Genomic DNA, 10,724 nt, shown 5'->3' with positions numbered 1-10,724 from the left:
GGACCTCTATCCACTCTACCCACTGCGCCACCTAGCTGCCCCCAGAACTCAATGAAATTATAACAAAATTCATTTGTAGAAACAAAAGATCTAGGATATTGTGGGAAAATATGGGCCCCCCTCAAAAGCTGATTGAAGTTGTCTGGGGAACAATTAATGTCTGGGAGGTGAATTTCAGCTGGGAGAAGGGTGCTTACTAATGGCTCCTTTCCTTCCTTCCCCCCCACCCCACCATGTTCCTTTGACTATACTACATTCCAACTGGCTAGCATTTGGCACCAGTGTCTTGGCACAAAGATTATAACTGAGGAAGAAGGGTGGAGCCAGCCGGTTAGGAGATAAAAGGGCTCCTGAGTCCCCCACTTGCAGCCATTTCCATTAGGGAACTGGCCCATTTGAGCTCGAATGTATAAATAAAGACCTTTGATACTTCTCTGACACTGAGTCCCGGAATTTTTTTTTTTTTTTTTTGGTGAGGCAATTGGCATTAAGTGACTAGCCCAGGGTCACATAGCTAGTAAGTGTTAAGTGTCTGAGGCCAGATTTGAATGCAGGTGCTCCTGAATCCAGGGCCAGTGCTTTATCTACTGCCCCACCTAGCTGCGCCACCCCCTCCCAGAAATTTTTAAATGGGGTTTCTCACAATTTGTTTCTCACAGATATCAAGGGAAATATATATATTTTTAAAAGGCAGCGATGAAGGAGGAATAGCACTTCCAGACCTCAAAATATATTATAAAACAGTCATCAAAAACATTTGGTAATGTTTAAAAGATAGAGAAGTAGATAGATTGAACAGATTAGACAAGGGAGAATCAGACTCAGTGGAACTTAATAACCTAATGTTCAATAAACCAGAAAAAAATTACTTAGGAAAGAACTCCCTATTTAATTAAAAATCTCTGGGAGAATTAGTGGCAGAGACTGAGCTAAGACCATATTCCACAGTATAACTTACACCATTTTCCACAACAGATTCTAAATGGATAAGTGACCTTAATATTAAAGATCATAACATAAAAAGTTAGAAATTGTGAGAAAATAATTAATAATGGGGTTTTGGGGGAACCCCCCCCCAACTAGAGGGCTTACCTCAGGAACTTTAGCTGATCTCTTTGAAAGCCAGCCCAGAGACAATAAGACAACAGAGATCAGACTAACTCAGTAAAGAGACTAAAACCACATCAGAAAGCACCTTTGCCCTCAGAGGGGTCTGTCTTTCACTAGACCCTGACCTCATCAAGGTAGAACTCATTTTAATATGGACCACCCTCAAGTCTCATCAACCAATGGAATTGAATGATTCTAGCCAATTAGCTTTGTTTCATAGCTAATGGGTTTTTTGGGGGGAGGGGTTAAGTGACTTGCCCAGGGTCACACAGCTAGTAAGTGTCATGTGTCTGAGGTTGACTTTGAACTCCAGTCCTCCTGAATCCAGGGCTGGTGACACCCAGCTGCCCCCACCCAGGTTTCTTTGTTTCATAGCTAATGTTTTCTTTTTTTCTGCCAATTAGCTTTGAGCAGGGTATAAGGGCCTCATCTATCAAAGGAGGAAGGCATCTGGACCTCAAGAGGCTTGTTCTCTAGTGCCTGGGACCCATGGGAATGAGCCATGCCTTTTCTTCTCTCTTTCTTGGGACTCTATACTGGGTATGTAATTACTCAGTTTTGTAACTAGAGGGGAAGTCAGTTAGACACATGGTCAATACATTAGTATTATGTGATCTTAATTAATAATAAATATTTATTGGGGGCGGCTAGGTGGCACCGTAGATCAAGCACTGGCCCTGGAGTCAGGAGGACCTGAGTTCAAATTTGACCTCAGACACTTGACACTTAGCTGTGTGACCCTGGGCAAGTCACTTAACCCCAACTGCCTCACCAAAAAAATACAAATACAAATAAAAATAAAATAATAATAATAAATACTTATTGTTAAAACTGGTGCAATAGCCTTTAATTTATAAGTAGCAATATTTTAGAAAACCCCAGCCTAGTTCCCCAGTAATTTAAAACAGAAACAGGCCAGTCCCCAATATTTTAAATGACACAAAGAGAAACTAGTTCCATGTAACAAGATAAAATCAAAATGGGTACGATTGACTACTGTTATAGATAGGGGATGTATTCTTTGCCTAACAAGAGGCAATTATAAAAGATAAAATAGTTTTGATTATGTGAAACTGAAAAGCCTCTGCATCAACTAAATAAATGCACCAAGAATAAGAAGGAAATTAATTAAATGAAAAAGTAACTTTGTATCAAATTTCTCTGATAAGAGTTTGATAGCCAAGATACACACACACACACACACACACACACACACACACACACATGATGTAGTGGTAGGGTGGGTTTAATTAATCAAATTGATCATGAGGCATCCCAAAGAATTACAAGACTCAATGACTCAGTTTCCCAAGTTTTATTGAAATACTGTGCAGACCACAGGGAGAATCAACCATAGGAGATAGGTGTCTTAAATACGGAGAGGAAATAGTTATATTTATAGAGAGAAAAGGTAAGTTATTTCCTCATTATCCTAATCTCCTCCTTTTGTCAGGTTCATGGGAGGTCTTATCCTAATTTGGACTTCCTGGGCTCCTAAGACAACCTACAAGGCAGGTATCTTTTTCCTTGGAGGTATGTTTTTGGGGTTTACCCATCTTAAGGTGAACCTAAGGACACATTTGGCCTTCTCTGAACATGTTCCTAAAGACATGCTTAAACTTGTCGGACCCAGAGGGTCTCTGTGTTGATGGTATCTCTTTACTTATGATCTGGTTTCTAGATGTTCTGTCATTTAGGAATATTAATAGCTATTAATGGTTAATGGTCCCTAGTTACTATCTCTGTTGATGGTGTTAGTTGATAGGGACTTGAACACTCTTGGTTACAGTAAGAACACAAACCTTAGTTTCTCTGTTAACCCTTTTAGCTACTATTGACACATTATCTGTTAACCCTTTTAACCTCCTCCATTACACACACACACACACACACACACACACACACACACATATATATATTTACTTAGTATTTCTATGTTGTAGGTATATCCATACACACACACACATGTATGTATATACACATACATCTTGCCACTGTACCCACATGGCTCTGTAGGAGAGAGTGGAGTTAGTAACCTTACATAGCCCTCCGTCACTTCAATCCAGTTCAGTGCACATCATGACATCGGATGTCATGTTCCTCTTCAAGAACAAAGGACAGGGCAGCTAGGTGGTACTGTGATAGAGCACTGGCCCTGGAGTCAGGAGTACCTGAGTTCAAATGCGGCTTCAGACACTTAACACTTACTAGATGTGTGACCCTGGGCAAGTCACTTAACCCCAATTGCCTCACTAAAAAAAAAAAAAAGAAGAACAAAGGACAAACATATATATATGCATATATACATACATACACACATATACCGATTGATAAGTAGTCAAAGAATATGAACAGTTCATAGAAAAAAGAATTGAAAACCAATAAGGCAGGGTAGCTAGGTGGCACAGCGGATGAAGCACTGGCCCTGGATTCAGGAGGACCTGAGTTCAAAGCCGGCCTCAGACACTTGACACTAGCTGTGTGACCCTGGGCAAGTCACTCAACCCTCACTGCACCACAAAAAAAGAAAACCAGTAAGAACCATAAGAAAGGGGCAGCTAGGTGGTGCAGTGGATGAAGCACCGGCCCTGGGGTCAGGAGTACCTGAGTTCAAATCCGGCTTCAGACACTTAACACTTACTAGCTGTGTGACCCTGGGCAAGTCACTTAACCCCCATTGCCCCACCAAAAAAAAAAAAAAAAGAATGCTCCAACTCACTAAAGAGAGAAATACAAATGAAAATTACCCTGAAGTTTTCTCTCATAATTTGCAAAAATTGGCAAGGATAACAAAGGATGGAAAGAGTCCATGTTGGAAGGGTTGTAGAAAAATAAACCCATTATTAATTGCATTGATGGCTGAGCTGTGAATCAATAGAATCATTTTGGAAAGTAATTTGGAATTATATAATGTGACCATAATCTCCATATCCTTTGACCCAGAGACTGAACTACTAGGCATAAACCCCAAAAAGATCATTGATAAGAAGCAAGTTGCTTCTAAAATATTTATAGCAGCATTTTTTTGTGATAGCAAAGAATTAGAAAGTACGAGTCTAATGATTGGAGAATGGCTAATCACATTGTGGCACATATATGAGTTAGAATATTATTGTATTGTAAGAAATGAAAAATATTATGAATACATAGAAACTTGGAAAGATTTATATAATCTATATTCAGAGTGAAGTAAGTAGACCAAAGAAAACAATATACCCAATGACTGCAACATTGTAAACATACAGAACAACCAAAAAACAATCAAAAGCAAACATTCCAAAGTTGAGAAAAGCAAGCATGGCTTGGAAGAAGAGATATGAAAGGACTTTCTTACCCCACCCCTTTGTAGAAGTAGGAGATCCACAGATAGTACTGGTGGCAATCTACCTTCCCCACCCTCCACTTCCATTTGCTTAGGCTGAAGCAATTTGAATGGAACTAAGTATGTGTTCTGGTTACCTCAGTGGGCTCCTTGATGATGAGCATGAAAAATCAGAAGCTTCTGATTGGTTTCAGAAGCAACCTATCAGAGAAGAATAAGACCACTACTCAAACCATACCCTGGTTTGCCAGACCCATGGAACTTGAATGAGTTGCTTGGAACATACCAGTCTAAAGTGAAAGTAAAAATATCTGTTTAGTAGTACCACAACATATTGAATTATGTAAATAAAGTGATTATCATGTCTATACCCTTTGACCCAGAGATTGAACTACTAGACTTAAACTCCTGCGTGGATACTGATAAGAAGCAAGTCACCAAAATATTTATAGCAGCAATTTTTTTGTGTGTGTGATAGCAAATTCTGTTGATTAGAGAATGGCTTTTATGTTTTAAGTATCAATCTCCCAGTTGACTAAGAGGTTATTACATCATGATTTAAGTATTTGTCATTCATGCAGGTCTTTTGTGCTTTAAGTATTTCTTTTGTGGTAAAGGAAGTAAATAGTTGACCAATACCTGATATACTTTATAAGTTGAGTACAAAGTATTTTTTCTTCTTTTCTTTTCTTCTCTCTTTTGCAGGGCAGTGAGGGTTAAGTGACTTGCCCAGGGTCACATAGCTAGTGAGTGTCAAGTGTCTGAGGCCAAATTCAAACTCAGGTCCTCCTGAATCCAAGGCCAGTGCTTTATCCACTGTGCCACCTAGCTTTCCCTAAAGTATTTTTTTCTAGAAGATACCCTGTAAATGCCTTTTGGGGAGATCCTAAACATGAGCCAAACCTAAGCTTTAAAAGATTTTCCTTGAGGCTCCTAGGTGAGAGTATAAAGAGCCAGAGAATATAAATCAAGCCTGATCTGCTCTTTGAGAAGTAGGGCACACCTAGTACGGAACTAATTCCATGTAAGTCCAGACCTGGGCTGAAAGGATGCCTCTGTCTCCTTGGCCACCAGCATACTTATACTTTATTATGTATAGATAGATGGATGGATGGATGGATGAATAGATGGTACATTTATTGTATATGTAGGTGTGTGTACATTCATACATACATACAAATGTGATGTACTTGCGACCTGGTTCAGAGATTTATTAGGAGAGAGGATATATGGTGGGGAGACAGACTAACTGGAAAATCTGTCTCAGTGAAGTAAGAGAAGACTTGTTTTTTTGTATCTTTATAAAACAAAGAAAGGGAATTACAAAGCAAGAAGAAATGCAAAAACTGGGGCCAAATAACTAAGAGAGGATCTTTGATAAAGGGGTATCAGTAGAATATGCAGCATCCATCCATATCCTGCATATCATCTTTCAGACCTTAATAGGAATTATCAGGGTACTGGGGTCACGCCCTGCCACACCTTATTCCGGAGGTGTTTTTCCCTTGGGAAAGTTTTAAGGATTCCTTAGGGTTTGGGATCTTTAGGTTTCTTGGAGTCCCAGGCATTCCCACAACTCATACATACATACATATATACATACATACATACATACATACATACATATTTTGGGAAATAAAACCAAGATAAGTGAAAAGAAATTAATCAGGTCTTAGTTAATTCATGGTATTACTTTGTCTCTATCTCAAAATATCAATATATGGATTTATGATGACAGTAAATAATTAGATACTATTTTTATTTAACTTAAGACCAAGAATATTGTTTTTTTCTTGTGTTTGTTGCAGAATAGTATTAAGCAGGCACAATACAGAAAGTTATAAAGTTATGGCTTTCTACTTCCTGTGTCTATTGGAAATTGGAAATATGCTTAAGCATTTAAATAGATCATCTTGAAAGTCATGCTTCTGGTCTCTGGAAATTCAAATTAATAACTATTAGTTTTCAACTTGGCTTTTATTATATTTGATTAAATCAAACAATGATTTAGAAAGTGAAAAAAAGTTCTCAACTCACTGTCTTAGTGGCGAGTTGGTTTCTTTTATTATATCTGAAGTCTTCAGCTTTCTATTTGATATGGGGGAAAGTGGGGTATGGGTTAGGGGATGGGGTTGGGGTTGGGGTTCTTAGGAATTCCTCTTTAAAGAATTACACCCTCTTGCACACAAAACATAGTTAGAATAAGGTGATAGTTTATTTAGGAGCAAGGGAAGGGAAGGGTGGGGGGGAGGGAAACCATGAAAGAAATCCTTGGACTTTTCATGGAGAGATTGGCATAAAGCACATGGCTCAGAGGTACCAAATCTCCTTGAACAGGAGACTAGAAGGTACTTTTATAGAGGACTGATGGGGGTGGACCATCTGCCCCTGAAAAGTTCCTTTAGTGAGAGAGGACCATCCTCCACTGGTGGTAGCTGGGGGAATTGGGTGAGGAGTGGAGGACCATTCCCCACTGGTAGTGACTAGAGGAATTGGGTGAGGGGTGGCTATGGATCCCTCTTCAGAAAGCAAAGGCCGCAGCCACACCCAAGTTTATCTCCCCAGGGTAAGGGAGACCAGAATGAAGGGTAGGAATCCGAAGCTGGCTCAGTCCAATTTGGTTCAGTTTATCTGTCTAGGCGTTATCTGTCCTCTGGTTTAGTTTCTCTAGGTTCCTTGATGTGCCCCAGAGAACTTCTGTGGTGCTCCGCACCCCATGACATATTCAAATCTCTCCTTTCCATCTCCAACTTTTTAGCTGGAAGACTTAAAATATGAGAAGTATCTCATAAACAAATAAAAAAAAATGTTTATTCAGTGTTCTTAAAAAGCAAAATAACCTAAATTTCACACTTCTGGCCTAATTAATTTCAACTTTCATATCCCACAGTGCAGTGTGCATAAGTCAAATGGTAGACTATCAATATCATTCTGTTGAAACTGCAGTAGAATGCAGATTCTCATTTGGCCCAGTGGGAGATTAGTAAACAAGAGAATGGCTGTGGTTAACTCAACTTAAAATCAGGTTTAGTGCCTGTTGTTGAGTGCCCTGAATTTGTCTCTTAAAATCTCCTAGTCTGCCTTGATCACTTTTACTAGCCATTTTAAAGATATATGTATGTGTGTCTGTAACTGTGTATGTGTATGTGTGAGGAGAGAGAGAGAGAGAGAGAGAGAGAGAATTGGAGGTCTGGAAAAAAGTCTAGATGGATCTGTGCAAATTTATTGCCACAAACCTGACTAAATGAAAAATAAACAGTGACTTCTCACAGAGTAAATTATTCAGGCAGAAGGGAATAATACTAAGGTAGAATCAGCAGTGGAATAAGACTGGTTGATATGAAAGGGAAAGTTAATCTAAGTGCATTTGAGAAGGAAAAGGCAAAAAATTTAAAACATACAAATGTAAATGTAAAAGACCCACAGAGTGTTCAAATTTGTTTCTTCTGCTATGGAGTTTTTGGCGCTTTTTTTTTTAGGCCTTGAAGCATTTCAAGGATGACAAAGATGATCTGTTATTTTCTTGAACCAAATATAAAATGCTCTGTTAAGCATTTAAAGCATTTTAGCATTTACTACCTTTCTAGTGTTCTTACACTTTACTCCCTTCCACATACTCCCTGATCCATTTCCAGGGTCTAAATAAGCATTTCATTCACCGTTCCCCATGCCTAGAATGCTCCTCCCTCTTCAGTTCCACCTCCTGCCTTGCCTAACCATCTACCTTCAGACTGGACTCCATTCTCAATTTCTCTAAGAGGCTTTTCCCCAGCGCCTTCCCAGTGAGGCCACCTTGCATTTGCACTGTACGTTTCTAGTTCATACAGAATTATAGCCATCTTGTATCCTTCTTCAGAATGTGAGCAAACTTGAGCAGAGGCAGCCATGTTTTCATTTCCTTTGTATTCTCAGCACAGTTCATGGCACATTGTAAAATCTGATAAATGCTTATTGGTTGGTTGATGGATTGATTCTGCTTAGTCTCTGTCCACAGTTGAAGAACAATTATAGCGTGTCCAAGTACAAGGGACTTGAAGATGCTTGTAGCTCTTAGTGGTTTGGAGTGTTTGATATAATACCTTACCCAAAGTCCAAGGAGCCCACATTTTGTGCCCAGTGTAGCAATAGCACAAGACAACCAACTCTCTACTCTGAATTGTGTGACAGTTGATATAGTTTAATCGTTTGACTAAAGGCCTCTGATGTGTCCCTCCGGATCTCCACTAAGTAGACTGAATAGGCTTCAAATAGACCTTTTCAGTGACAAACATTAAGAGTCTCAGTGTGAAATAGAAGCCCAACATGTGAATTTTTCTGACCTTTAGGTTTGTATGACTAGAGTCAGTACCAGAATGTTGTAGTTTAATGAAAATAGTGTTTTTCATTAATCATAATTTGTTTCGACACTTGTCATCCCAAGGTACCTCCCTACCCCTCCAATTAAGGGCCAAGTGGAAGGGGAAATTTTTCCACTCCCATTAGGATTCCATAAAATGAGAATGAATTTGTTATATAAGCCCCTAAAAAAAGGTGAAATGTCATGTTATATTACAGAGATACATAGTCAAGGAGATTGCTTCTCTAACCTCATGGCACTTCAAGGAGGCCAGAGAGTGAAAGAAAGACTCACAGGATAAAAGCAATTATGATTATTTTGTAGGATTCAGATGTGACTGGGAGTGCTTTTAAGTGAATATCTCAAGGCACATTTTGTTGCTGGTGTTGAAATGTGGCCTGTTATTGGGGACAGTAGTTCTCATTGAGAGAGTAACCTTTGACAAATACACCTTGAGTGCACAAATCAGGAAGGATCAGAGGACCTTGTAGCAGTAAACACCATGTCTAAATAGAAACATCTATTGTTTTCCAAGTGTAGGTGTATTGGTGAGTAATTTAGAATCAACTTCTTACTTTAAATGAGTCATTAGTTCATAATGCTATCTGGGAAAGATGCTTTTTATTTTTGTTTTTCCAGAGGAGCACAAAACATTGCACATTAGACATGTACATACATTTGGTTTTAAAGGAGACAATGGGAACCCTCTCTGGGAGAGAGAGATGGGTGTTATCGCTGGTTTGCAGAGGGAAAAAATAAAATGCAGAGACAGAAGAACTTGGCCAACAAAGTGTCAGTAAGTGAGAACTCAATCCAGCTTTCTGAATTCTCAGTTCACTGACCTTTAGTCTATTAAAAAACATGTGTAACAGCAGGTGTTTACAATGCCTGATTATACTTGGCCTGACTGTTCTGTCCCAGTTGAATTGGCTGTGTCTATGTTTACATGAAGTCTTAAGCAAAGAACTTTTATGGTTTCTCACTCCTTTTGTGGCCACTCGATCCCTTAGTGCTTTATTTTCCTAATCTCCAAAATGAACCATACTCCAGGTGTACCTTGAGAAAGAATTAATTTATCATTTTGACATGCCTTGGATTTCCAGAAAGCAGCTTGAAGTGATCAATGATTCTAATGTCCATGATTTTATTATAGTGCTTCCTTCTAGATATCTTAACATGACTATGTCATGAGGCTTGGGATATCGAGGAATTAATAGACTATTGAGATTTAAACTGGCCAACTAGCTATTGGAACGGACACACCTAAGAAGTAGGGGAAAATTGAATTCTATGTCAGGAAAGTCAGTTGGGTATGGCTACTACTTGAGCTAGGGGACAGAGATAACTCCAGAGGTCGGGACTATCATTCCAAAAGAAACATCTCACTCCTCATTCAAGCTTTCCCCACCCCAAAGGGAACCTTTCATTGCCAGATGGGGTTCCCCGCATCTGTTTCCCACCCCCCCCCCCCCAATCCATCCTTTATAAAAGCTTTGGCCTCCTGGTAGAGGAGAAAGATGTCTCCAAGCCATCTCCTCCCAAGAGGGAAGTCTTCCCTCTTGGTCACTTTCCCTAAGCACCCAAATAAAAGACCATTTTGTTCTTTTTTTTTTTTTTTTTTTTGCAGGGCAATGGGGGTTAAGTGACTTGCCCAGGGTCACACAGCCAGTAAGTGTCAAGTGTCTAAGGCCGGATCTGAACTCAGGAACTCCTGAATCCAGGGCCGGTGCTTTATCCACTGTGCCACCTAGCCGCCCCCAAGACCATTTTGTTCTAATTGGATTGTGTGCAAGAGTTGTAATTCTTTAGAGAGGAATACCTAAGGACCCCCAGCACCTATTTCCCTGTGACAGTTATCATCACTCAACAATATTGTGGCTAGTTACTTTTTTATAAACCTATTGGAAGGTCACCTACACTCATTGCCCTGGTCTTCCTGGACTCTTTTTATTTGCC

The sequence above is a fragment of the Dromiciops gliroides genome, chromosome 3 (genome assembly GCF_019393635.1).
Source record: "Dromiciops gliroides isolate mDroGli1 chromosome 3, mDroGli1.pri, whole genome shotgun sequence".
In the NCBI taxonomy this organism is placed as follows: Eukaryota; Metazoa; Chordata; class Mammalia; order Microbiotheria; family Microbiotheriidae; genus Dromiciops; species Dromiciops gliroides.
Note: the sequence above shows the minus strand (reverse complement) of the source record.